The 25,196-nt window shown below is 33.9% G+C and overlaps 1 protein-coding gene and 1 pseudogene across 2 annotated transcripts in view; one reads left to right on the top strand and one right to left on the bottom strand.

The window, feature by feature from the left end:
• COL25A1 (collagen type XXV alpha 1 chain) overlaps positions 1-25,196 on the top strand; it is a 404,747-nt gene that overhangs the window by 163,820 nt on the left and 215,731 nt on the right. The gene's annotated exons all lie outside the window — the stretch shown is intronic.
• On the bottom strand, positions 5,262-5,377 carry LOC112485629 (annotated as a pseudogene).

Genomic DNA, 25,196 nt, shown 5'->3' with positions numbered 1-25,196 from the left:
ATTTGAGAGGATTGAAACCATACAGAATATATTCTTTGACCATAACGGAATTAAATCAGAAATCAGTAAAAGGAAGATATCTGAAAATTAATCACAAAGTAATTAAATACATGTTTATCTACCAGTGTAAATGGTTACACATTTACAGTTTTATATATCACATTTAACATATATATATATGTACATGTACATGCATTTAAAGTTGAAAACTACATATATGTTTGAGTTTATTTGAAATGAATGGAATTATAATAGTTGAATGTAACTGATTGATTTCTATAGGGCAAACAAGGTAGTCATGCTATGGTTTGGTATGATGGGAAGTGCTCCTCATAAGGAATTTAATTCCCAAGGGAAAACAATATCACAGAAATATAAATGTGATTCATTTCATGTTATTCATTAAGCTTTTTATAAAAACTATAGCCTGGATAATGAGTCATTTATTTATAGAATAACATCCACTGAACTCTTGAGTGTGGGTTTTCTCAGGGGATGAGGAAGAACGTTTTAGCAGTAGCTCAATCATTTCAGGGTGTGTGAAGGGGAAACCTAAGAGAAGTATTGAAAAGATCTCAACGTTGTGAAAGAGACAGCCAGATGTCAGCCTAAAGAGTAGCCTTTGTCTGCTTTCCATGCTGGGTAGAGAATGTCATGAAAGGGATACTAAACATATGGAATAAATTACTGGGAAAGGCAATAGGAGGAGAGCGCAGATGAGTTCAAGAGACACCTAGACTTGTTTCTGGAGAAGGGAAATCGTTAGCTATTAAGGAAAGCAGGAAGGTTGTTTTAGCCAGAATGGGATGTTTTTCTTTTGTACAGTGTTTACATTTTTACTATTTTGATGTTTACATTTTATGTATTTTGAAATCTCCATTTTAAGAAATATCCTCCCCAAATCACACTGTTCTTTTACAAACAATTTCTTTTCAACTTTATCTTCCATGAGGCCAGATAAGTTTAGGCTTGGGGTGTCAAGAACTCTTTACTGTCGTTTATTTAGCAAACCTTGCTGCTACTGACTGCAGCTTTTATTTACTAACCTAACCTTTCTCTTACCTGTAATCATTGAGAGTTGAGCTTTACCTGTTCATTCTTCCTTAACTTCTACCTGTCTAACCACTATCATGGCTAAATTGCATAGTGTTTGACAAAATACGTTGAATATTTATGTTTCTTCCCAATTCCCTTCTAATCCTATTTTGAAGAATTTTCAAATTGTTTGAGGGCAATTCTGTGATGTAAACAACATACTCTCATCACACTTTAAAAGGGAAGTTATGAGTTGTCTCCTATTCTTATATTCTACTTAAATCTTCATTTAAGGCCCCTTTGAAGTAGCCACTTTAACTTTTTTGCAATGCTCACCCTAGAATTGAGACCAGAGATATAGGTACTAGTAAACTTGTATTAAGTTGTCAGAGAAAACCAATCTAAGTGTGAGTGAGGTAAACATTTCATAGCTATTACTGTGTGTGGTCTTCTACCTTCTTTTCTGAAGTCTGATTATAAGACACTTGGAATTGGTCGTATTTTACTGTTTCTGGGATTGCAGTGCATAGCATATGACGTGCCTCTCCTGTATTACATCTGAAACTCTGTACCCCATAAGGCCCATCTTTCCAGAGTATTTGTATGGAAATTCTTGATTAACAATAATTATCAGAGGATAACATTATTCTCTAGAGAAGATAAACATGGTGTTAAAGATGGTAAAGAGATTTTTACAAATAATTTTGTTTTTAAGGTTTAGAAATGCTATAGGGGAAATATGTATATATATTTCTTTTTATGATAAAAAAATTTAGTTAGAGAGAGCTACTATTAACTTAAAAGTCTGTGTTTTCAATCTTTTTTGTAGCAGTAGGCACATATTATATGTAGTTTTTATAACTGGCTTTAGTTTCATTTAACTTTTTTAAAACAGTTTTTATATCATTAATCGGCATTCTTTTTGTAATTTTTAATGAGCATTAGTATTCTTTGAAAATTTACTTAATCGTGCTTTATTGTTGAATATTTAGTGTTTTCTCCTTTGTTATGAGTGCATGTTTTACTGTGACAAATCCTATAGACAAGTCCTTGAGTATGTTCATAATTATTTCCTGAGGTTGAATTACTAAAAATAATATAGCAAAGAATATGCACACATTACTAAACTATCCTTCAGAAAAATTGCGCCAATTTTTATTCCCACTAACAATGTATAAAAGGACCTAGTTTCCTGATAATTTATTATTTTTAATCTGCTAATTTGATGGGAAAAAATAGTATCTCTTTGTTGTTTTAATTTGATCAAAGGATATTATCCAAATAGCAGTTCAAATGGTTTTTAATTTAATATGTCTATTGGCCTTTTTACTTTTTTGTAAATTAACTATGTCTTTGTCCACTTTTCTATTTATGTTCTCATCAGAACTTTTTATATGTTATGTATATTCTCTGTTATTGACCTTTCAGATTTATTTTTTAGATATGTAAAAGATATAACTTTCATGAATTCAAATGTATCATTTCTTTTTCTTTATGATTTTTAATCTTTGAGAGAACTTATTTTTAAGACTTCTTGTCCTGTTTTATGTCTAATATTCAATTATTTATTCCACAAGTACTTATTAAATACCTACCCCATATCAGCTACTTTTCTTCATATTATAGATATGATGGTGAGCAAGATGGATGTGTTTGTTAAAGAGAGGTGTTTTCTCAGAATCGTTAGCTGTTGAAACACATCCCTAAGTCTGCTGATGGAGACAGAAGCCCTCACTGACGCCAGAACTATGTGTCATGAGGGCACAGGAAGAACAATGGACCTGTGGGCTCTATTCTTAGGGTACAAGGTTCAGTGTCTCAGTATCTTATTTTTCTTATGCCCTGAAAAGTATTTATGACATTTTCCCAGTCTTTTTAAATAAAAGTTTTTGAATTGAGAGAAGGGTGACATGATAGAAATTATGTGAAAGCACTTAGAAATTCAGGCAGGCAGATCTTATGGGTGAGAATGTTGGTTCAAGATGAAAAGGTTAGAGTTAACACGTAGACAACATGCTCTCTGGATTATATTTAATTAAGAAATCTGTATGAGAGAAGGACAAACATAAGTCTAAATAGTGGTAGGTGTTAAAAAGTGCTGTGGTGGGACTGGAAAGGAGAGGAATTAGAACTGTGTGTAGTAAGATTTTGATAACATGAATAATGAATTGAAAGTTGACTGAGGAAACTTTAAAACAATATTGGAACTGAGGGTGGCTGCATAGAATTTAAATCTATTAAACTTATAATTTGTTGTAAATAGCATTTGCCTTCATAGATGTGATAACACAAGCAGTATTTTTTCCCCAAATGATTCCTTCATTATGTAGCATGTTTCTTTTATGCTGTCATAACTTTTTGAGTTTTGTCTCACCGTTTATTTATGGCATTACGTATACACATGCCATTGGTAATATAGGCAGAGCATTACTTTCATTCCCTTCCTCCTTCCTCCTTTTCTTTCACAGCATTACCTCCTTTGAAGTAGTTTATTTTATCATAGCCATTTACAGATAAGGAGATTGAGTTTTCAGAGGTTAAGTAACCTATCCAAGCCCACAAAACTGGTAAGTGCAAAAGTCAGAAATGAATCATGGCAGTCTGATTTCAAAATTAATACTTTTAATCACTATCTCATATGGCTTCTACATTATTTCATTTGACTTTCTAATCTTTCAAATTTTGAAATTATGTGATAATATAAATCTCCTATGCTTGAAGTAGGTTGGGAGGTAGTCCTCATTTTGTTCTTTATCTTCTTAATGAGTTGTATTTCTTATCAGATAACATTATCTGACCCAGATAGTAAAGTTATTTAAATTAGTAAAGAAAACTAATGAATATAAAGAAGACTGCTGAAGACTTTAATAATGTAAGATAATTTTGGTTTTTTTTCTGATAATAAAAATGTTTACCTCACAGAATGAAAATAGTTCATGATAGCAAAGATATTTGAATTATACTTAAAATCAATTGCATCTACCACATAGGAAAATACTTAGTAGGACAGATTGCTTTATCATCTTATCCAAAGCGTTATGGAACATGGGGCTCCTGACTTAAAGCAAGTGCTGGTCTCACCAGTACAAACATTCACTTGTCCAGAAGTATGGATTCTTGGTCCCTGGTCTCTCTGTACTCTGGAGCAGCTCTGCTTAACCATCACATCCTGCATCTTCTGGGCTCATAGATGCTTATCTGCAAGACAGTTTGGGGTCTTAGAAACTGGGTATCAGCTTATACAATTTAGCACTTCTTTGACTGCTTAAAGAAAAGTAACACACCAAAAATCAAGAAAACTTTTAGGAAGTGTATTGATGAAAGATCTCAAAAGCGCTGTTGAGAGCAACAAAAGGCCTTCATGTAGTGCATTCATGTAGTGATAGAAATAGTTTACTGAAGCAGCGGCCTTCACAAAATTGATATACCATCTCTCCCAGTGAGTGGTATCGCTCCTTTACTTCACATGGTTGTTATTTACATCTTAAAAAGTAAAATTTGTTGTTTACCTAAGATGATATAATTTCAGTTAAACATGTTTTACCTGTCAGCAACTCTCCCATAATCAGATAAGAGAAATCTCTGTTTGTTAGGAGCTCTGTGGCTGAGTGCCATTCTATGACAGGCCTGTTTTTTGGTCGATGTGTTTATGTAAAAATTAAAAATAGAAGAAGCTGAACTTGTAAGAATGTTTTGTTAAGTTAACTACTTGGCAATTGGAATTTTAAACCTATAGACCTTTTAATAATAACAATAACAACAACAATAATAATAAAGCAAGTCTCTCAGTAGTGAACTGTAGAAGAAAAAATTTTATTCTTTCTTGAGAAACTGATGATAATTGGGCAAAGTTCATTTATAGCCAATATACCATTTTGCTATTCACGAAGAAAGCAAGCATTAAATTTCAAGTGACGACAGTATTCGTTTGGCTATCATGTCACCAAACCGTTGTTTCCTGTCTCTATCTAACCCTCATTCCAGTTCCACTTTCACTGGCTTCAGTTTCCTAGACCTCCACTCAGTTCTTGAATTCATCTTCAGACTCTATACAAACCTACATCTTTGTGTATGCAAAAACCAAATTTCTACTTTTGGTAATCTTGCTACCTTTACATGATTAATTCTGTGAGTTTGGGCATGCCCATCAGGGGTTGCCAGGGGTGATATGACTGCTTGACTTTTTCTTATTTTTATTATTATTTTTTATTATTTATTATTATTTATGCCTATAGCACCTGGTCTTCTTAGGTGGTCTCCCATCCAAGTACTAACCAGGCCCGACCCTGCTTAGCTTCCGAGATGAGACATTGGGCTTGTTCAGGGTGGCATGGCTGTAGACATGGACCATGACTCCACTGGGGTGTGAACCCAGGACCTTCTGTGTGTAAAGCCGATGTGCTAACCGCTATATTATGGAACCATTTTCTTGATAAGAGCCTTTTGGAAGTAAGGAGATCACCTTAGTAAGTCCTACTAGGCCTTGTTTTACAAACACCCTGGTCTTCCACTGCATCATAGTTTATTTTACTGTTGTTTTATCCGGAATAATACTTTCAAAGGCTTCTTGGAGGGCAGCTGATTTTCAGTCTGGGAAGGTTTGGTTTAGCGTTCCCAGGAAAAGCTCATGCATTGTCTCTGTACAATCTCTCATGGGCCCAGACATGTTGGCCACACATATGTGCACTGGGGAAGGTAAGTCAAAGGGACCCTCCATCTCTATCCGTTTCCTAGCATTTGGGTTTTGCATTGTTATGCCCTCTCCAATGCAGAAAAGTGAGGTGAGTTTCCTTTGTTTTCCAAAGCATGCCTGAGCATCAAATTTTCACTATTCCTAGGTAAAAAAAAAAAAAAAAAGCCCACCAGTATATGTCTAGAAGAAAAATACATATATCATCCACTTTGTTGTAAAGGAAGCTGAGTCCTTAGAAAGTGTGTCTTTTTAGTGTTCTGGCAGATGTAAAATGGAATGAATTCTCAGTGCATACTAGAATCATTTATTAGTATCAATATTCTGATAAATGTTGTACACCTGAAACTAATATAAAATAATATTGAATGTCAACTCTATTTGAAAAAATAAAAATAAAAAATATATATAATGACAGTATGCCTTTTCACTATCATTTAGAGAATTAAGATTTGAGCAATGTTGGAAATTTTAATTTATCACTTTGTATGTTTGAGTGACACATTTTGTTACATGTGCTTGAAATTTCCAGTGTATTACAATAGTATTCAAGCTGAAACATTTTACTGGGGATGATATTTTGCCACATGAACAACAAATGGTGGTTGATTACATGAGAGTAGAATGAAGTGAATGATATTCTTTTTAAAACCTGAATAAATTAGACAAGGAAAAAATATAGGCTGATGATTCAAATACATGATTCGTATATATTTAAACTGATTTTTCTTGTATAATCTTTAGAAGGTTCTGTTTCACCTTCTGTGGTTTTTGAAAAACCTGTTTTCGAATGTAGGTAGTCCTTATAACTTGTCAGATGACTTAAAGAAGGTGTATTTTGACTTTCAGGGGAGGATTTGCAAACTGATCAACAGTCCACATTTCCATTGATAAATGTCTAAAAACCTAAAGTTTTCAGACATGAGGCATGAAATATATTACCAAGATGTAGTATCTTAATGCCGTGTGGTGCAAATGATTTGATTAAATTGACAGTCAGCTACCAAACATAAAAACGGTAAGTCAGATACTAGGTATAAATGTGAATCAAGCTAAGTCCAAAATAAAGTGTGGCAAATAAAGGAACAGAAGATTCCTAAGTTAGCAACTAAAAAGCCACACATTGTTTCTGAGGAATCATTTTTAAAACTTAAAAGAAAAGCAAGGGAAGAGAAAGAATAATCATGGTACAAAGTGAACTTGAATATTCAAGAAGATTATGGTGATGTATTTAAATTTTTTTTTTTTTTTACCTGATGGAGTTCAGTGCCTGTGCCAAGCAAATGTAATGGAAATGAAAATTAAATTCAAGAGTTTGCCTTGTGAAACTTTATTTCTTCTGGCAGGATCTGAATGAAGACTTGTTTGACTAGTCAGCTCTAAATATTATCTCTTATCCAACATGTGCCTGTGGTTTGGATGGATTTCCTTTGTATTTTTATGCAACTGTCAATGGAGAAAGGGAGAGCTCACCGAAAGGATATTTTACATGTAAGAAAGGTTTATAGAATCCCAAAGGCAAACTTTAGTCACCATCCATTCGCTCATTCACTATTCTTTTTATTTATTGTTTCATTTATTCAACAAACATTTGTTGAAGCTCTTCTAGGCATTATGCTGAATTTAACTAGATACATACTATAAATAAGAGGATCTTTAAAATTATGGCTTCTTTGAATTTCTTATGGATATTTTCCAACTAAAATGTCTCAAGTAGTTAAAAACATTTTTGTAGTGAGAAATACCGAAAGAAATCATTAAGAGTTGCTGTGGATTTATAAAAAGCTAAAGTCTTTTGATGAAAATTTTGAAGTAACCAAAATGTTATCATCTGGATTATATTAATAATGCAAAAATATACTATTAAAATTTTTGATCTCAATATGCTTTACTTCAGATATTATTTCATAGGATTGTCATTATCAGTTCTGGAAATGTTTCTTAGAACACAGCATTTTATTTTTAAACCTACCTTTTGGCTGTGTGTATTTTTTAAGAGGAAGGATTAAATTAGTTGAGATGCCAAAATATTTTTGGTTGTAATTCACAAAAGGGTTGTGAACTCCATCTTAGACTGATGGGAGGTAAAGGGAATATGAGTTTAATAGTATTAGCTTGTCTTTTCCAAAATATTATTAAAGTCATGTCTCATAGTTTCCTTTTAATTAATCATCCAAGTTCTACGTGTACTTGGAAGATCACCTAAGTCTAAGATTTCTTGTTTTGTTCAGGCCCAGAGTAAGAAATCTGACCAGTGTTCAGTATAACTTTCCCCAATGAAGATAAAAAAAAAGTGACTTAATTTTACATTAATTTGTAAAGTGGTTGTCAAAGTTAAAATTTTTTTCTAACAACATTTTATTTAACCTTCAACCTTCTGAACCTCCTACAAACATAAGTTATCGTCAACTCCATCCTACAGGTGAAGATCTGGGGCTCACACAGGTTGAGGGAGCTACTCAAGGTCACACAACTTCAGCTGGGCTGTGACTCAAACTAGAGCTTTTTATGCCAAGTTGTGTGCTCTTAGCTACCTCCAAGAAATCTTGGGAATTAGTGAAAATTGCTACGCATATAGGAGTCATGAGAGTAATGAATAATGAACATCACCTATACAGTTATCAAATTCACACTTTTGTTTTTGATTGAGAGTAAGGAGTGCAAGCTTTAGCAGCTTTATTTTATCCATCATTTAGTATAAGTACATTAAAATTGAAGGTAACTTCTAAAAGAGTAAAAGGGCATGGGAATGAATCATGAGAATTGTCCCAAAGGAAGTATATTCTTTGCTGAAAGCAGTATTATTCCATTGTTTATGTGTGTGAGTGTGTGTCTGTATGTGTGTGTGTGTGTGTGTGTGTGTGTGTGTGTGTGGTATTGGTGATGTGGTACATGTGTGCATGTATGTGTTTTAACTCCTTTTCAGTCTGTGTGCCTCTCTCTCAGATCTCACTGTGGACCTGTGGTAGTGGCCCTTGTCTTATGGTCACTTTCCCTGGGTCGCAAATAGCTTTCTTTATTGCATTAGAGGGCTATAAATTTTTCGTGACCCCAAGCTGAGTTTTAACCAGTCACCTCAAGGTGAAAATCTCAGTATCACATTACTGTTTCCTTGGGCTGTCATCCATTGCCCATGACCAACATGTCATAAATGGTTTAAGAGTCTGCAGCTCCTTCAGCTCAGGGCTTGGTTTTAATCTGAGGTACACAGAGCGGGCTCACATCTCAATGAATCTTGGAAAACTTGTGCCTGCACTTGTGTGTTCAGCCAGGGCAGCCAGACTCTTCAAAATAAGTGGTGACATGTCCCAGCCTATTCCAGGTGAAAATAGACTCCTTCTGAGTCTAGTGTTAAGGACGACAGTATTGCACAGGGATTTTTTTCGCCCAAAGAGTATATTAGTTAAACATATAAGCCTCTATGCAAGAATGGGATACATCGTCCTGGAAATGCTTTGACTAACTTCTGAAAGAGCTCTCAGGATGTGATATATGCTCTTGAGCACTCTGTTGTGAATTCTGTGCTAAATATTGTGGATATGTATAGAAGCATAGGACAGACGCGCATACATACACAAAGACAATTTGGATTAAAATAACTTTTTAAGCAAAGGCATAGGACATCTCAGAAAGAAATGTATGATAATTAAGAATTAAACCAAATAGACGACGGTAGGGTTTGGGGGGCAGAGGGAGGAGTTTGCACTGAGGAAGACTTCCTTAATGAAATGAGTTTGAGCTGCACCTTATAGAGTGATGGGATTTGGAGGACAAAAGGAAGAGAGGAGATATTCATGAGCAAAAATAGAGGGTGAAAAAGCGAAAGCCTTTTAGAGGAGTAGGAAGATACGTCTCACTTTGGTTAAGGGATTATGGGAAGGAGAATTAAGCAAACAAAATAAAGATTAAGGCTATGAGACAGTATATGGAAGCTCTTCAATGCCAGGCAGAGAACTTAACTTAATCCTGAAGCATTTCAAAAAATGGTTCCACCAATTTCCTATTCAACTATTTCTGTGATTCTTTGTCTTCCATGCAGGTGTTGCTAAATTTGTATTTTGCCCTTCACCATGGGCAGAAAATAAGGAAGCCAGAAAATTTAGATTCTGTTCCTGTACATAATAAATATAAACTTTGCTGAAGAGAGGACTCTCAGACTATTTCATTTAAAAAAAAAAAAAAGGTCTCTTTGCTCAATCTAGACTGTCAATATTAGCAACCTTGATTTAACTTTGGTGATGTGCATTCATCCTTTAAAGATGTCAATCACTAATGCTGAGTCCAAAGGACAGTTTGCTTCATTGTTATATCATATTGTGTGGATTCACTGTAGTTCTCAATGATGTTAATTTAGAAAATAAACTTTCAAATGGAATTTAAAACTGATATGTTCTGCTTGGCATTCTGACCAAGAGTAAGTGTATGAAACCTAAGAAATAAAGAAGGTTTGTTTTTATTTTTTAAAATAGCATTTACTTATAAGTATATTATCTTTAATAAGACATTTAGACATAACTACATTTCATCACTTGCAAGCAATTTGTTTAGTTATGGTTGCTATAAGTTCTAGAACGGTATATTTTGAACTAAATTTCTGAAAACACTTTCAGGGTTTCCTAACAGTCTCTTGAATTTTTGATAAATGCAATAAGATGGCTGATGACAGATATCTTCCTCCATATTTAAATGAGATGCAAAGTCATTTACCAAAGGGAAAAAATTATTGCGTGAAGATAGAATGTTACAAGAAAAATAAAGAAAACCTGTTAACAAGGAAATAGTAGAAGATGAAGATGAAGATTAAACTTTCATGGATAAAAATAATCAAAAGTTTGTTATAGAGGAAATTACGTAAAATCATTAGCTCCCTATGCTTCTTATAGTTCAAATGTACTAATTTGAACTTAAACTCTTTAGAAAAAAGACAATTTGCTTGAAAAATAACCACTTTATCCTGAAATAGAAACATTTAATATTTATATATACTTTATCCGAATAGAAATGTTTTACATTTATATATAATGAATTTTGTAAGCTCAAACTTTGTGCAGAATGAAGTGTTTCAGATGTCTGTCACTTTGAATCTTTGAAAAAATTTAATCAGTAATTACAGTTTTAAAATATGTTTAAATCAGTCACATAATGAATGTAACTGTCCTAAATTAGATCTGATCTCATTATATATGATTATTCAAATGAAAACTGAGCTGCAGTTTACCTTTCTATTTTTTATGAAAGAACAGAGTAAGTGAAATTAGTGCAATCATGTATAAGAAATTATTTCTAAGCACTTTTGAATTCTCCACTTTGTAGAAAGGAAGAAAAACTAATATTTATTAAAAAGAGATATTGCCGGGTACCTTCTTCACATCCTGTGAGGTAAGCATTTTAGTAAAGAAATTGAAGATCGGAAACAAAACTGACCTGTCCAAAGTGGAGTAAAGTCATTTCATTGGAAGAACTTTTCTTTCCTGGGTTTTTTTTTTTTTTTTTTAGTGGGCATGACTCTGTTATCTTTTACTATTGAACTTTGCCATGGAGAAGGGTGAGGTCAGTCTAATACTTTTCTCTCGCTCAGAAATAAACTTGATTTTTCTGCCAAGACCTATAACTTTTTAAGGTTAGGTCTCCATTTTGATTGTTCTATGTCAGTTTTTCCTGGGTCGTAATGACCCTTTCAATTCAGATGTTTCCTTTGAGACTGGCTGGAGGGACTACTGAAAGGTTTCCCACTGTGTTTGTCCAGCACTCTTCTTTAGGCACCAGTCATGTGCAGGTGTGGCTCCCTTTTCAGTACTCTCTGAAATCTTTTATTAATAAAGAGTTGTTAAGTTTCATGAGACCAAGTTGAATGGGACAAAGGCATTGCGCTCCAGAATTTTAAAGGATTTATGGGGGGAGACAGATAAATTGGCCATTTTAGTACAGTATGATTCTTGTGATGGCAGAGGTACCCAGTGGGTTCGCTAAAAGAACAAACATCGCAAATTTATTCCTTGAATACCCTGAGTGGATTTTAAAAAAAGACCTTCTGATAGTCACTATTGTATTTACAGTAGACTTAATTTTCACATCTTTAATGCAATTTAGATTATAGAGAACTGTTCTAATATTTTACATATTTTGAGTATTAACATATCTATTAATGTATTATTGAAGTCTTATTATAAAACAATATTATTAGGCACTGGGAAGACAATTAAAGACAAATGTCAATACTTAAGAAACTGAGAACTTTTGGAAAATAACAGTTATTATATTTGTAGTGTCATGACAGAGATATGTACTGAGTGTTTTGGGGACACCCATGTTGGCTATTCCTTGCCAGTTTTTTCAGTGATATAATGTGTGCCTCAGCATCAAGGGGTTTGTTGACATTTTCAATGCATTATGCAAATATAAAAAATGTTATTTATTACTTCCTCTGTTAGGCATAATTCTAAGGTTACCCCTAATGATACACACCTTTGTACAACCCTTTACTGTGGGCAGGATTTGTAACTTTTTTTCTAACCAATAGGATATGGCAAAGCTGATAGGATATCACTCCTGTGATATTACACTATACGATGAAGGTAAAGAGATTTCTGAGCTGTAATTAAGATCTTTAATCAATTGACTTTAACTAAATCAAAAGGCAGTTTACTGGTTGGATCTTACCTAACCTGTGAGCCCTATAAAAGAAGATCTAGAGACCAGAGATGGAAGAAGTTAGAGACTTTCTCTTTTCTGCGGGTCTTAAAGAAGCAAGTCATGATAAATTCTATAAGTGCAAGGAAATAAATTCATCCAACATCCATGTAAGTTTTGAAGAGATCCTCAGACAGGATTGCTTTCCCAGGAGAAGCCTTGATTACCACACTTCTAGACCCCAAGCAGAGGATCTCATTAAGCTGTTTTTGAACTGACCGTGTAATAGTAAGTGTATGTTTTGAGAGAGAGAGAGAGAGAGAGAGAGAGAGAGAGAGAGAGAATGAGAATGAACTGGAGTCTAGTCCTGGATCTGACCCCAAGTTCTAGTGATAAATTAATCTGTCTCAAGGAAGTATTTACTCATCTTTATCATGGGCATAAAATACTTGGTCTGTCCTAATTTGTGGTATTATGGCAAAATTAAAATAAGCTATTTTATAAATAAGTCATAACCTTAAAATGTACCTGCTTTCTTATCATTAGATTCATAATTATTTTTGTTTCTAGTGGGTAGGGGAGACTAATTAGGCAAACATTTTGTAACCTCTGTACACGCTGAATATGAAATCGAGCACATTGCCTGGAACGTTATGAACAGTGAAAATGAGCTATAACAAAATGTAATAAAAATAGTAGTGTTTTCATGAAAAGGCAAAATTATTTACTATTTAGTGCCTTTCATCCTGATTTTCCCCATAGAATCTGAAGATGCAGAGTTTTCTCATTTATACACTTTGGGGGCTGTATTTTTGGGTCAGTAAAATTGGAAAAGTAAAATTTTATCTTGTTTAACAACTTCCACCTACCAAGCATGCAGCTGTTAAGAATTATAACACCATATATTCATTATACATCATATTCAGTGTGAGATCTTTATTGGCAAGCTTGGAATTGTCTTATGTATGTGGATTAAAAATAATCCAGTCTTTATACTATGATAAAGTTTTGAGAATTTATGTTTTCATGTGGACTTTTAAAATTTGAGCTTGTTCTTGTAACTTGTGTGTGGTTAAGAGCTCAGAACCACTGATTTGAGCCTCGCTTTGGTTTTGCCACAGTTGGCAGCAGAGCCTGAGTTTGAGACCTCCATTGTGGAGCTACAATTATTCTAGTTCTTAACAAATTCAGAATTACTTTTGTCCTCTAACCACAGTAGAAAGGCAGGTTCATGAAGCTGAGAAAAAAGATATTTTCCATCTACTTTTATTTACATTTAACTCTCATTTGGAACCTTCAAATTAAATTTATACCTAGGCAGATTAGGGAAAAAAATTAACAATGCAAATGTATTGCCTGTTTTTGAAACTTAGAGAATGATGAGGTTATAAAATCTACAAAATAAAGTCACTGATGTTACCACTAACTTTACATGAAATACCTTTGACACTTTTGCTAAATTTTATTATATATACTGTTGCTCTAAATGCCTTTTAATAGATGCTTTTATGAGTTAGTATCTAAGATAAAAGGTTTTATTTCAAAATATCTTCTCTAGCTTATAAATCCTCTTCTCTTTATATCTGCAGAATAGCATTTTGGTGAACACCTATGCAGAGCATTGTATAAAATACTTTTCAGAAATTAAACTCAACTGAGACAGTCTCTCAACTGTGTTAACTAACATTCTCAAGTATCAGATAAGATTAATAAGATGAAAACTTATAAAGCAGTTTAACTGTGCCTTTCCTTGTATGTCAGTTATTTTTAAAATATTATGTCAAGTTTTAAATAAGATTTTTTTTGTACAAATATATTTTCAGTTAAAAAAAAAAAAAAGGTAACTTAGAGTCTATTCATTACCCCAGAAGCTTCAGAGTATTAAATAACTCCTCTACTAATTTTCTGGATGTTAGTCAAGTTGTATGTTGTTTTTAAAATACAATGATATGAATAGTGTATAGAATAAGGCTTAAATAATCAGAAAACAGTATATATCTCAGTCTACTGCAGCCACTTGACCCAATATTTAACTATTATGGGAATTCTAATTATTCAAGAAAAAATACAGGTAAGACATACTATACAGAGAGCAATAAGTTTTTAAGTATTATATATCCTAATCTGTATACATGAATGTCTGTATTTAATAACAAAGCTTATTAAAATAAAGAAGGCAAAATAAAAGTAACATATCTTCTCAATCAGTGATGTATTAAGTGATCTTAATAAACCTGAAGTGGTCAAAAAGAGCAGAGGGCCACTGAATGTGAAACAAGGATCTCGCACATTATAGATGAGTCTATTTCCTGGTGTGTGCACATAAGTTATACCACTTCTGTCTTTCAGGCAAGGGTAGTGGGTACACGGATCATTTCAGAGAAAGCCATTAGACATCAAGGCATAGGTTAAGTGATGTTCATATGCCTGGTGCCATTTCAGTGTGTTGGGGTGGACAGTCAGGAGGGAGGGGTTAGGGGATAGGTAGTGTGGTTCAATTTATGTGTTATAGATGCAGAACACCTTATTGCTCTGTCCAGTCCAAAGGCGCTAAGTAATCCTAAGGACCCTAAGGTACTTACTATCTACATGATTTATGGCTGCTGATATTGACCTTAATCATCCTGTATATTCTGTTTCCCTCAAAGAGAGTTGTTGGAGTTTTTTGTTTGTTTTTACTAAAATAAAGATAATGCCACAGCACAAATACTAACAGTGGCAATATTGAGGTTTGGGATTTGGCCATGGCTTTCGGATTCCTTGAATGTTGTGTCTCCTCTAGACTCTTGGAACATTTTGCCTACACACTAGGTGTTTGATAGGCAGGTCATAGTCAGTCCTCATAGTTTTCCCACTCTGAATAGGATTCCATACAGGCTAGGTGACAGTAGGTGTCCTATTATTCATTATTTGTTGATTGTTTTTTGTACTCCCTCCATCTCATTCTGTTGGACCATATACTATAACACCTTGTGTCAGAGATGCTATTAGTGAACTTACCTGTGATATTTTAATTTAATTAGTGGGCTTTATTGTTTAGAACAGTTTTAGATTTACAGAACAATTGAGCATGTAATATATACTTCACCCCCAGTCCACAGTTTTCCCAATTAGTAACATCTTACATTAGTATGGCACCTTTGTTAAAATTGATGAACTGATATTGAGACAGTAATATTAACTAGAGTAACATTAACTAAAATAACTTTACTCACATTTCCTTGTTTTTATCTAATGTTTTTCTTCTCTTCTAGGATCCCATCCATGATACCACGTTACATTTAGTCATCAGGCCTCTTATAGGCTCCTTTTGTTTATGGCAATTTCTCAGACTTTCCTTGTTTTTGGTAACTTTGTTTTGAGGATTACTTACCAGCCAGGTATTTTATAGAATGTCCTTCAATTGGGATTTTTCTGATGTTTTTCTCAGAGTCAGACTGGGCTTAGGGATTTGGGGAGGAAAGACCACCGAGGCAAAGTACCATTTTCATAATTGGTAACAAGGGTTACATACTGTTTCCGTGATTTATGACTGTTGATGTTAACTTTAAGCACCTGACTGAAGTACTATGTGTTTAGATTCTCCATATTTGTGATATTTTGATAATGCTTGGGGTACTTTCAAGAGACATTCAGTTAACTCCTTTGAAAGTGTGTAAAGGGAGCCCAGTGCATTAAAAAAGAATCTATCCTAAGCTCCTACGAGTAAGGGGTACTCTTCCAAGAAGAGTTACCAAGAATTTTCTTTGAATAGCCAGATACAGGTGGTTAGTGATTATTAAGAGTCAAGAAATAATTCCAATGGTCAAACATAGGACAGGGTGTAATATTGATTTCTTATTTAGACGCCTTAAAAGCTCTACTTATTATAATGACAGAATCAAGAGTACCAGTTAGAGAACACCCACACAGCTTCTATATTACTTCTGAATATTTTTAATGTTGCATGGTTCAAATCCTGTTATAAAGATCTCATCACAAAACATATCTCAAAACAAAGATAAGAGAAAGATTATATGTAATATAGTCATTTAAAGGCTGATTTTTCTCACTCTTCGTCTAACTTTATCATTATTATTAGACAAATTGGCATCTATTCCTTCAGTTTATGGATATTGAAGTCACACATGCAACATATGTTTTATTTTACCAAGTAAGATTTCATTTTTTTTTTTGATACCAGAATGTTAAATATTCAGCATTCTTGGGCTAGTGTGTTAATTCTGCATTATTCATAGTGAAAGGTTCAAATTTGTTATGCTGCAACTGTTTGATCCTTGATAAATCACTCTGAAAGGTCACACCTATTTTTCAGTAAATAAAGAACAGCAGGAACTGAATTTCTTCTAAAAAATGTGTAGTACTGGGAGCTTCTTTGGCAGGTTACCATTTGCCCTTTTACTTTATGTCATGTGCTTTCCAGCAGAGCTAATATTTTTAAGGAGAGGGTCCTCCTCGGACTTCCTTAATACCTTCCACTCCTGTTACTCCTTTGGCTTACTCTACTCTCTGCATTTAGCGACGTTTACAGTAACTTCTACCTCATCCTTGCAAAATATGCTGGACATGTTTTCAGGGTAAAAGACCCTTATGTGCTATCATTTGTTCTCTTATAAATATTGGGCATTTTTTAAATGTTCTTGGTGCTAGCAGTGCACAGATGAATATATTCACTTGGAGCGTACACAAAAATTTAGTAAGTCACTTTTGCTGAAACGCCGAATTCCCAAAGGGCACAGAGGGAGATAAAGTTAGAAAAGTGGTAGATACTGCAGAGGACCCTGAATGCTAGACTAACGTTTTTGCTTTCTATCTCTTGATGGTATTTTGCTCAGCGAAAATATATAATCAGAGATGGCCTTAAGGAAGATTATTTTAAGAGCAATATGCTTATTGTATTGGAGATGGAAAAGACTGGAAGCCAGGCATTCACTTGGAATTTTACAATTGTCTAGGTGAATGAAATTGAAGATCCAAATTGAGGTAGAGTAAGTAGATCAGAAGAAAGAATGGATGCAAGATACATTGCAGAATAGACAAGGGAGAAAGACAATAGTTAGTTTATAAGATTGAAACCTAAGAGACAGTAGTATAGTATGGCTGTTAACAGAAATGAGATCCAAGAGATACAGCTGAGGTGAAGTTAAGTTTTGTTTTAAAAATTTTGTATGTGAGGAGTTTGAAGGTTATCTATGTTCACATCTAAGACAATTAGAAAGGCAGGCTTGCATCTCATATATGGCCCAGGGCCAGCATGTTGGTGTTGGACTAGGTCAAGTAGATAAGAGCAGACAGAAAAGACAATGGGACAAGGACAAAAATGTAGAGAAGGCACACTGATACTAAAGTGGACCGAGAAGCAGTGGCCAGAGAGGAGTGGAATGAGAGCAGGACAATGTGATGTGACAGAAGCCAAAGGAAGAGAAATACCAAATGCTGCTGGGAAAAAAGAAAATTTGAGTTTGGAAAGTTTTTGGTGAATTTTGAGAGCATTCTTTTAGAATCGTAGGGGTAGAGATAAAAATGGAAGAAAGACTAAGGTATATATAAAAATATTCTTGCAATTACTCTTTGAGAAAACACAGGAGCCCTAAACAGTATGTCCCAGAAAACAAAACAAAGCAAAATGAAATGAAACAATCTGAAAAATGACCAGGTAGCTCTCAGATATGAAAACTACTGATTTATACCAAGTGAGAGATTGGTATTGCATTATAAGTGAATCATGCTGGGCCCACAGAACATAATGGAATATGGGCTTGGATATTAGACCTAAAACCCTGGTGTGTGGTTCTTGGTTGTATATATTGCTTGTATAATAACATACAAGAATAAATTTTCAAGGAATTCAATTTAATGTTAAAAGTAGTTTAGCCTCCCCTGTAGTTTTAGAGAGATTAAGTGTGTGATGTGAAAATAAACATGCTTCAACCATCTGGGTCCAGGAATTATCATATCTTGAGAATCTTCAGTAGAAAATGTTTTTTTTCTACTTTATCTTTCTGATTTTTTTTTTTTGAGAAGTAATTTGTAAGCAGTTTCTCTCATTACCGTTTTGGTTTTTCAATCTCAGCTTTGCAAGAATAATATTAATACTGTGGTCTTAATTAAAGAAAGGCATACTTATAATTTATTCTTTTCTTCTTTCTACAAAAATTAGTTAATGAAGTCCCTTCCAAACTCTGTACCAGGCACTGAGGAATGAAAAGTGAATAAGATGTATCCCTTCCCCTTAAGGAACTACCAGTCCCGTAGTGGAGACAGGTGAAATGAATGAATGCGGGAATCGGTTGTAGCCTCTAAGACAAGTGTATATGATTTCAAGAGGATGCCACACAAGAGAACTCTAAGTTCTACTTGGGTGTCATCAGCAAAAAGCTTTGGGAAATTGGCGACAGTTAAGATGAGCTTTGAAATATGGCTAGGTGGATTGTTTCTCTCTTTAAAAAAATGTACATATAGTTTTTTCCCCTTTTTTTCCTTAACTAGTTTTTTTATTGTTGAATTTAAAAGAATACATAATGGAGAGAAGAGAAAAGATGGGATGGAGAGCTACATGAATAACTAGGCAAATGAAAGCTAGTCTTTTTTTGTTCCCTTATTGTATATCTTTCTTTGTGGAAGATTATTACAGAAATCTGTCTACTCTGCCTAAAAGTATTTGTTTTAGTATGAAAATTATTGGTGTTGCTGTATTTTGGTCATACTAAATATATAGTTAAAGAAATGGGTCAATCTGGGATATATGGAATAATATAAATTGTTATACTTCTTTTTAGAGGTTTTTCAAATTTTAGGCTTTATTTTTTAGTTTGTCACAATCACATTTTTTACTTAATTAAACAAATTAATTTATATCAGTAAGTCAAATATCTCACTATTGTGGAGTTAACAATATCAAAAATTCTTAGACTAGACTTTTTAGGCAAATACTTGAATTTGTTTCTCAAAAGGTCCTGAAGTAGATGAATGCTTCTTTGTTTGGAAGTCCTATTAAATTTTCATTACAATATCAGATTTTTTAAACTGCTTGTTTCCTTTAGAAAGTTTTATTTTAGAAATGGCTGTATTAGACTTGTTTGATATGCTACAGTTTTCATAAATTTCCTTCTCTCAATGTATTGTATTTCTCATCCAATAATATTCTATGAGAAATTATTTTCTTTAGGAAAAAAATTTTGTCAAAAATATCAATCCTGAAATATGGTACATTTAGATCAGTTTGGGTTTATTACAAATTCTTACTAAATATTATAACAGGAAGGAATGAAAATTAATTTATTCTCTTACAATCATTCACATCTAAAGACATTTACTCAAATTTTTATGTGATATTTACCCTATTTTTTTTTATTGATTAGATGATCCAGAACATATTTATTTGATATGATGCAATAAAATTCTGGTGGGTAATAGATTATTAAAAGTTAAGCCATACAATATAGTAGATTGGAAGGTTTTAAGTACATTTTTACTATTATGCACCAAACATATCAATCAATTCATATGTTTGAAACAGAGGAGATGCACAGTAAATTAAGATGGTATCTTGGGAAAAATATGGAGTATATGTTAAATGGCTTTAGGTTTTCCCAGCTGTACTGCTAACTGGCAGTGTGACCTTGAGCAAGTTACTTAATCTCTGAAACTTTTTCTTACCTGTTTAATGTGGATACTACTGCTTTGCTTAGAACTTTTATGAGGATCGAATGAGAGAAATACATCATGCTTCTAGCACAGCAAATGACATATAGTAGGAGCTCAGTAATTTAAGGGAGTCGATTGAAATAATTCAAGTGAAAGATGAAAGCTGAAAATAGAATATTTTCATTGAGGATGGGAAAGAAGTTACATATTTAGGAAATATGCATAAAATTTAAGAAATAAAATATAATAGGAGAACAATTAAGAAAGAATAGTAATAAATAGGAGACAGTTTGAATCTGGGATGCCTAAAGAACATAAAACACTTAGGAATCCCAGATGATATTCATTGGAAGCCTAGATTCAATATCTTTTGATAGGTACATAAAAAATATAGCTGCTCATCACTGTCCTTAAGTTAAATTTAATGAATAACATATTTAAAAATTAATTCTAAATATTGGGTTTATTTAGATGAGAGAAGTAGAAGAGTTTTTGGAAAAGAACCGGTCGATTTTTTGCAGTGGGTCATATTTGTGTGAGGATATCACAGACCTACAGAGTCCTAGAGGTGATTTATTCCTTGCTTCTTGTATATAAATGTAATTTTTTTTCTATTAGGATTAACGTCTTAGGTCATTATTGTATTACTGATTTATCTGTATTGTATTTTAAAAATTTAACAGTTTAGTATAGCAATTAAGACCTAAGACCTAAGACTCTGGAGCCAGATTGCCTAGGTTTATTTCCCAGCTCTACTTCTTACCGAACAGTTAAGAAGTTGCCTAAATCCCTCTGCTTTGGTTTTCTTATCTGTAAAATGGGGATAACAGTAGTACCTATCCTATAAAGTTGAGGTGAGGATTAAATGAGTGAATATTTGTAATAGAATATTGCCTCACAGAGTGGCTTTGCTCCATATTGTGTTAGTTATTGTTAATGTGGTGGCGATGATAATGACAACACAATTCAGTGATGATGATGTGCGAACAAAAGCTGTCACAGTCCAGTGTACTTAAACAAAGCAAGCAGTCATCTGCTATGAGTGTAGACAGCTCTATAATGACTGGAAAGAAAGCCATTTACCTTACTTACCATTTCTGTTACCTTTTTGCGATCTTAGTTTGAATTCCATGTCACTGATTGGATTCCTATTCCACATTGCTCTGTTGTCTCTAGCTGTTTCAGTAGATGTGATAAAATTCGTAAAACTACCAGCTTTAACTCACTTCAACTCTTTGGAATATAAAATAAGACTTTTTTATTTTCAGAAAGATTGTAAGTATGTGATACAAAATGTAGCGTTTCAACTCTAAAATGCAGAAAACTCTGCTCTAAATAAATACAAATATTTTGTCTTATTTTTTCCAATGAAAAGACATACTTTTCCCAGCTGCTGCCCTGTAAGACAGAATTACCTCCTTTCATTGTGTGCTCTCTGACCTTGAATTTATTATGGCTCTTACCATGTTAGTTGTTTGTACACCTCCCTCTACATACTGGAATTCTACAGATAAGGGCAGTGTGTTATTTTTCTGCTTTTCATCCCATGTTTAGCAAAGTACCTAGCCTAGAAAATGCCAACATTTTTTGTTGTTGAATGAGTGAATTAATCAGTCCAAAAGAATTGCCCAAATAATTACAAAGAAAGTTTTCAGTTATACTAAACACTATCCTATCCAGTTAAAGTGGGTTAATACTGAATAATGGAGAATATTCTTCAGTAGAACAATGAGGGCATTCAACTGACTAGCAGGGAAATCTGTCTAGACACCAAAAGCAAATGAAAGCACATGAAAATCTTAGGTAGAAGAAAATCTGCCAAATGGATTGTGAGACTTTGCTTTTTAGTTCAATCTGAGTCTCGGGATTATTATAAAACTATATTTCAGAACAGTCTGTTTTATTTAATGCCACTCATTCACCTCCTGAAAAGAACAACAAAAACAAAAAACAAAACAAAACAAAAAAAACAGTCACTTAGATCATCATTCTGTTTCCAGGAGTGTCAGCAGAAATGATAAGATTCCTCTGCCCACCAGGCTCTGTAAGCTTGCCAGTGAAAACATGGATGTTGTTCTTCTGGCCTTTTGTATTTGGTGTGTCATGTAGTAAGCAGAAACAAAAATCAGGCTGCTCTTCCCCCAACACTCACATTGAGAAATGTCCCAAGGAGCCAGTGGACTGCAGCTGCTGACCACACCAGGGAAGCATTCAGAATTTATGACAAGGGCAGGCAGGAAGAATCCCCCCAGCCCAGGATTTCAGCACAGAATTCTGGCACGAAGTGACCCCTGAGATTGAGTTGCGGGACTCAGCAGTGTTGCTGGCACTCTACAGCGTTGCCACTTCCACCCAAACAGTCCACGCTACACTCCTGCCTTGTGAATCTTCTAGTTTTTGCCCCTACAGATTTTAACATTTCACCTAAAAATAACTCTCCTGCATGCTATTAGCCCTACTTATACACATTTAAATGGGCTTGTGGCAAACGATCTCTTTTTTCCACAATCCACTTAAATCTTCATCCACTCTCTTTCCACAGATGTGCATTTTTAATCTGATGCTAGAAAGCTGTGAAAAGCAGCTTTACAATAAATACTTTTTAAAAACGCGCTTTATTTTTTGAGACGAGCTTGCTTGACAATTCTAATGATGCAAATGTTTCATGTCTTTTATTCAGTTAAAAATGCAACTTTTAGAATGTCTGACAATATATGATAAATAACCCCTAAATTTAAATAAAGTAATGCTAAAATTCTCCAAACTAGCATGATTGATTCAATTGCATTATGATAAATGCTCTAAAGAAGCTTTATAAATATCCTAGGTTACTTTCAAATAGTACCAAGATCCCTGATTCTTATTTAAAAAGCCAAGCAAAACAGAAACTTTCATATCATTCTAGGAAATGAATTATGGGTGTTATTATTCTGATGTTTCTTTGAGTTCTGGAGGGTATAGGAATATTTGTGGAAAATTAGTTTCATAGAGAAATAAATATTGCAGAAAGAAAGCTTAAGAGACGAGTCAAGAGGCTCTCTATGTAGACCCTGTAATTGTAACCTCCTAGGATCAGTCAAGAAGATGAGAAAACACCCTACCAGCATTATAGTAAGAGGAGACATCGCCCATCCTCTCTCCTTCCCAGAATTATCCTCTATGGGTGGTGGCCAAAATGTGGCTGTCACACTAGTCTAAATGTGAAAATTTCAGTCACCTAAAGCACAGGGAGTGGGGTAGACGGCCTTGTCAGAGTTATAAATGACTTCCTTGCTTTGCAGATTTTGCTTTCTCCTCCAGTCTTATCCTTCGGCACTTGGTCTTAGTACAGCTTTCAACACCACTGATTATGATATAGTTTGAAAATGCTTGAGGGAGTTTGCCTTTTTGTCTGCTTCCGTTTTTAAATGGTTTCAGTCCTACCCCTCAGACAGTTGACATCATGTATATCAATGGCCGCCCATTGTTCTGGGGATGAAGTACGTGAGGCTGCTGTTCAGAGTCCTAACGGGGGCCCATGGCTATTTAAAATCCTCATACTGCCCTTAGGTCTAGCCTGCTAGACACTGTAGTGGCTGTCGATGTGAGCTGAACTGTTTAAAGATACTGCTGCGACTTTTGCTCCTTGGTGGGAGGTGGGGGAAAAGGCCAGAGGTGGGAGGCTAGTTTTGTTTTTAATGGAATTATGGAAATATAGGTCTGGAAAGAAATTCCACTAGCAGATGGTTTATCCCATGTTCCCTAGAGCAATGGCTTGGTCTTGTGCTTAAGTCTGCCATATATGTATCAAATCCACAATTTCTTGTTCTCCGCTAGATTTGTGTTCTGAAAACTTATTATTTAGAAAAAACTTTTCTTTATATAACTTTAATGTTTCCTGATTTGGTTTTTCATTTTCATTTAGCCATGTTTACTTATCTAACCGTTCACTTAATATGCAGTAATGTACCAATGGATTTACCTGGTGATTTACTTTAAACACAGTGGTAGCAGCCACCGCAGGACCCTTTTGCATAACAGGTATTCTTCTTAGAGATGATGTGCAAAAAAATTTCTCATTTTCTCAATTAAGAGTCTACAGAAAACCAAGGTGAGGCACCTAATAAACACTCAAAAATGCTAAATTGATTAATAAATGAATAAGTTACTACAGTTAATAAAAATTGACAATGAGGCAAGAGAGCAAATTTTACTTAAAGAGAAAGTTATAATTTTACTGCAAATTACAAAGCAGATATTGTTTACCTAGTTTAAAATACCTGAAAAATCATATCTACATGCCCCTTCCATCTGAGGAATTCTGCTAAATGCTTAGAATATAAATACATTTATTGTGAGTGTTTAAGCAATTAAATTTTACATTTTCAGAACTCCCAGGAAGCATATGATGTTTTGGCATTTATATGGGCTTTCAAGTGAACATATAAGTTCATGCAGATTACTGATTTGACTAAGTGAAGGAATTCTATGAAGGGTAAAATATATACAGAAAGTGAAATATTCCTTAAAGTTCTTAATGTATTTTTTTAAATATATAGTGTTAACTATTTTTTCTTTGGGGCTATATTTTTTTTCAATGTTAATGGAAGTCTTCGAGGGAAAATATAATTAAAAAGTGTACTCTCCTACAATTTTATGAGAAGATCTAATACATGAAAAACGACATTTTCATATGCTTTTCTCTTTTGTCTATTTTGTCATTCCGTCTTTTTCAGATCACATAATACTAATTCTTATGACCAGTTCTTCTGTTTCACCTTCAAACATGATTCTGGTCATGTCTTGACTTTAGTACCAAATTTATGGAATAACTTAAAATTTCTTCTTTATTTGTTAGTATATATACCTATTTCATAAATGTTTCTTGTTTTGAAGTACGTATAGACAACTGATCTAGCAATTAAGTATTTTATTATAATAGAATAAAAAGTGCCTGTAAATCGCTTGAAAGTTAAATTTAAAAAACAAAAAAATGAAACCAATAATAATATTCTGTTGTTATTGAGACCATCATCATAGATAACTAGCAACTCAGTAAATGTTGATGTTTTCTGGGTTTTGAATTGATATCTGACTACCATATTCCCATCATAAAACTGCGAGGCTATGTAGCCATCTGGGGACTGTTCCCAGCCTTTAGAGGACCAACCTCTACCAGTTACTGAGAAATTCAATCACCTATTTTGGTGAAATG

Source organism: Pteropus alecto, unplaced genomic scaffold (assembly GCF_000325575.1).
Source record: "Pteropus alecto unplaced genomic scaffold, ASM32557v1 scaffold5, whole genome shotgun sequence".
In the NCBI taxonomy this organism is placed as follows: domain Eukaryota; kingdom Metazoa; phylum Chordata; class Mammalia; order Chiroptera; family Pteropodidae; genus Pteropus; species Pteropus alecto.
This window is presented reverse-complemented; position numbering and strand designations above follow the sequence as displayed.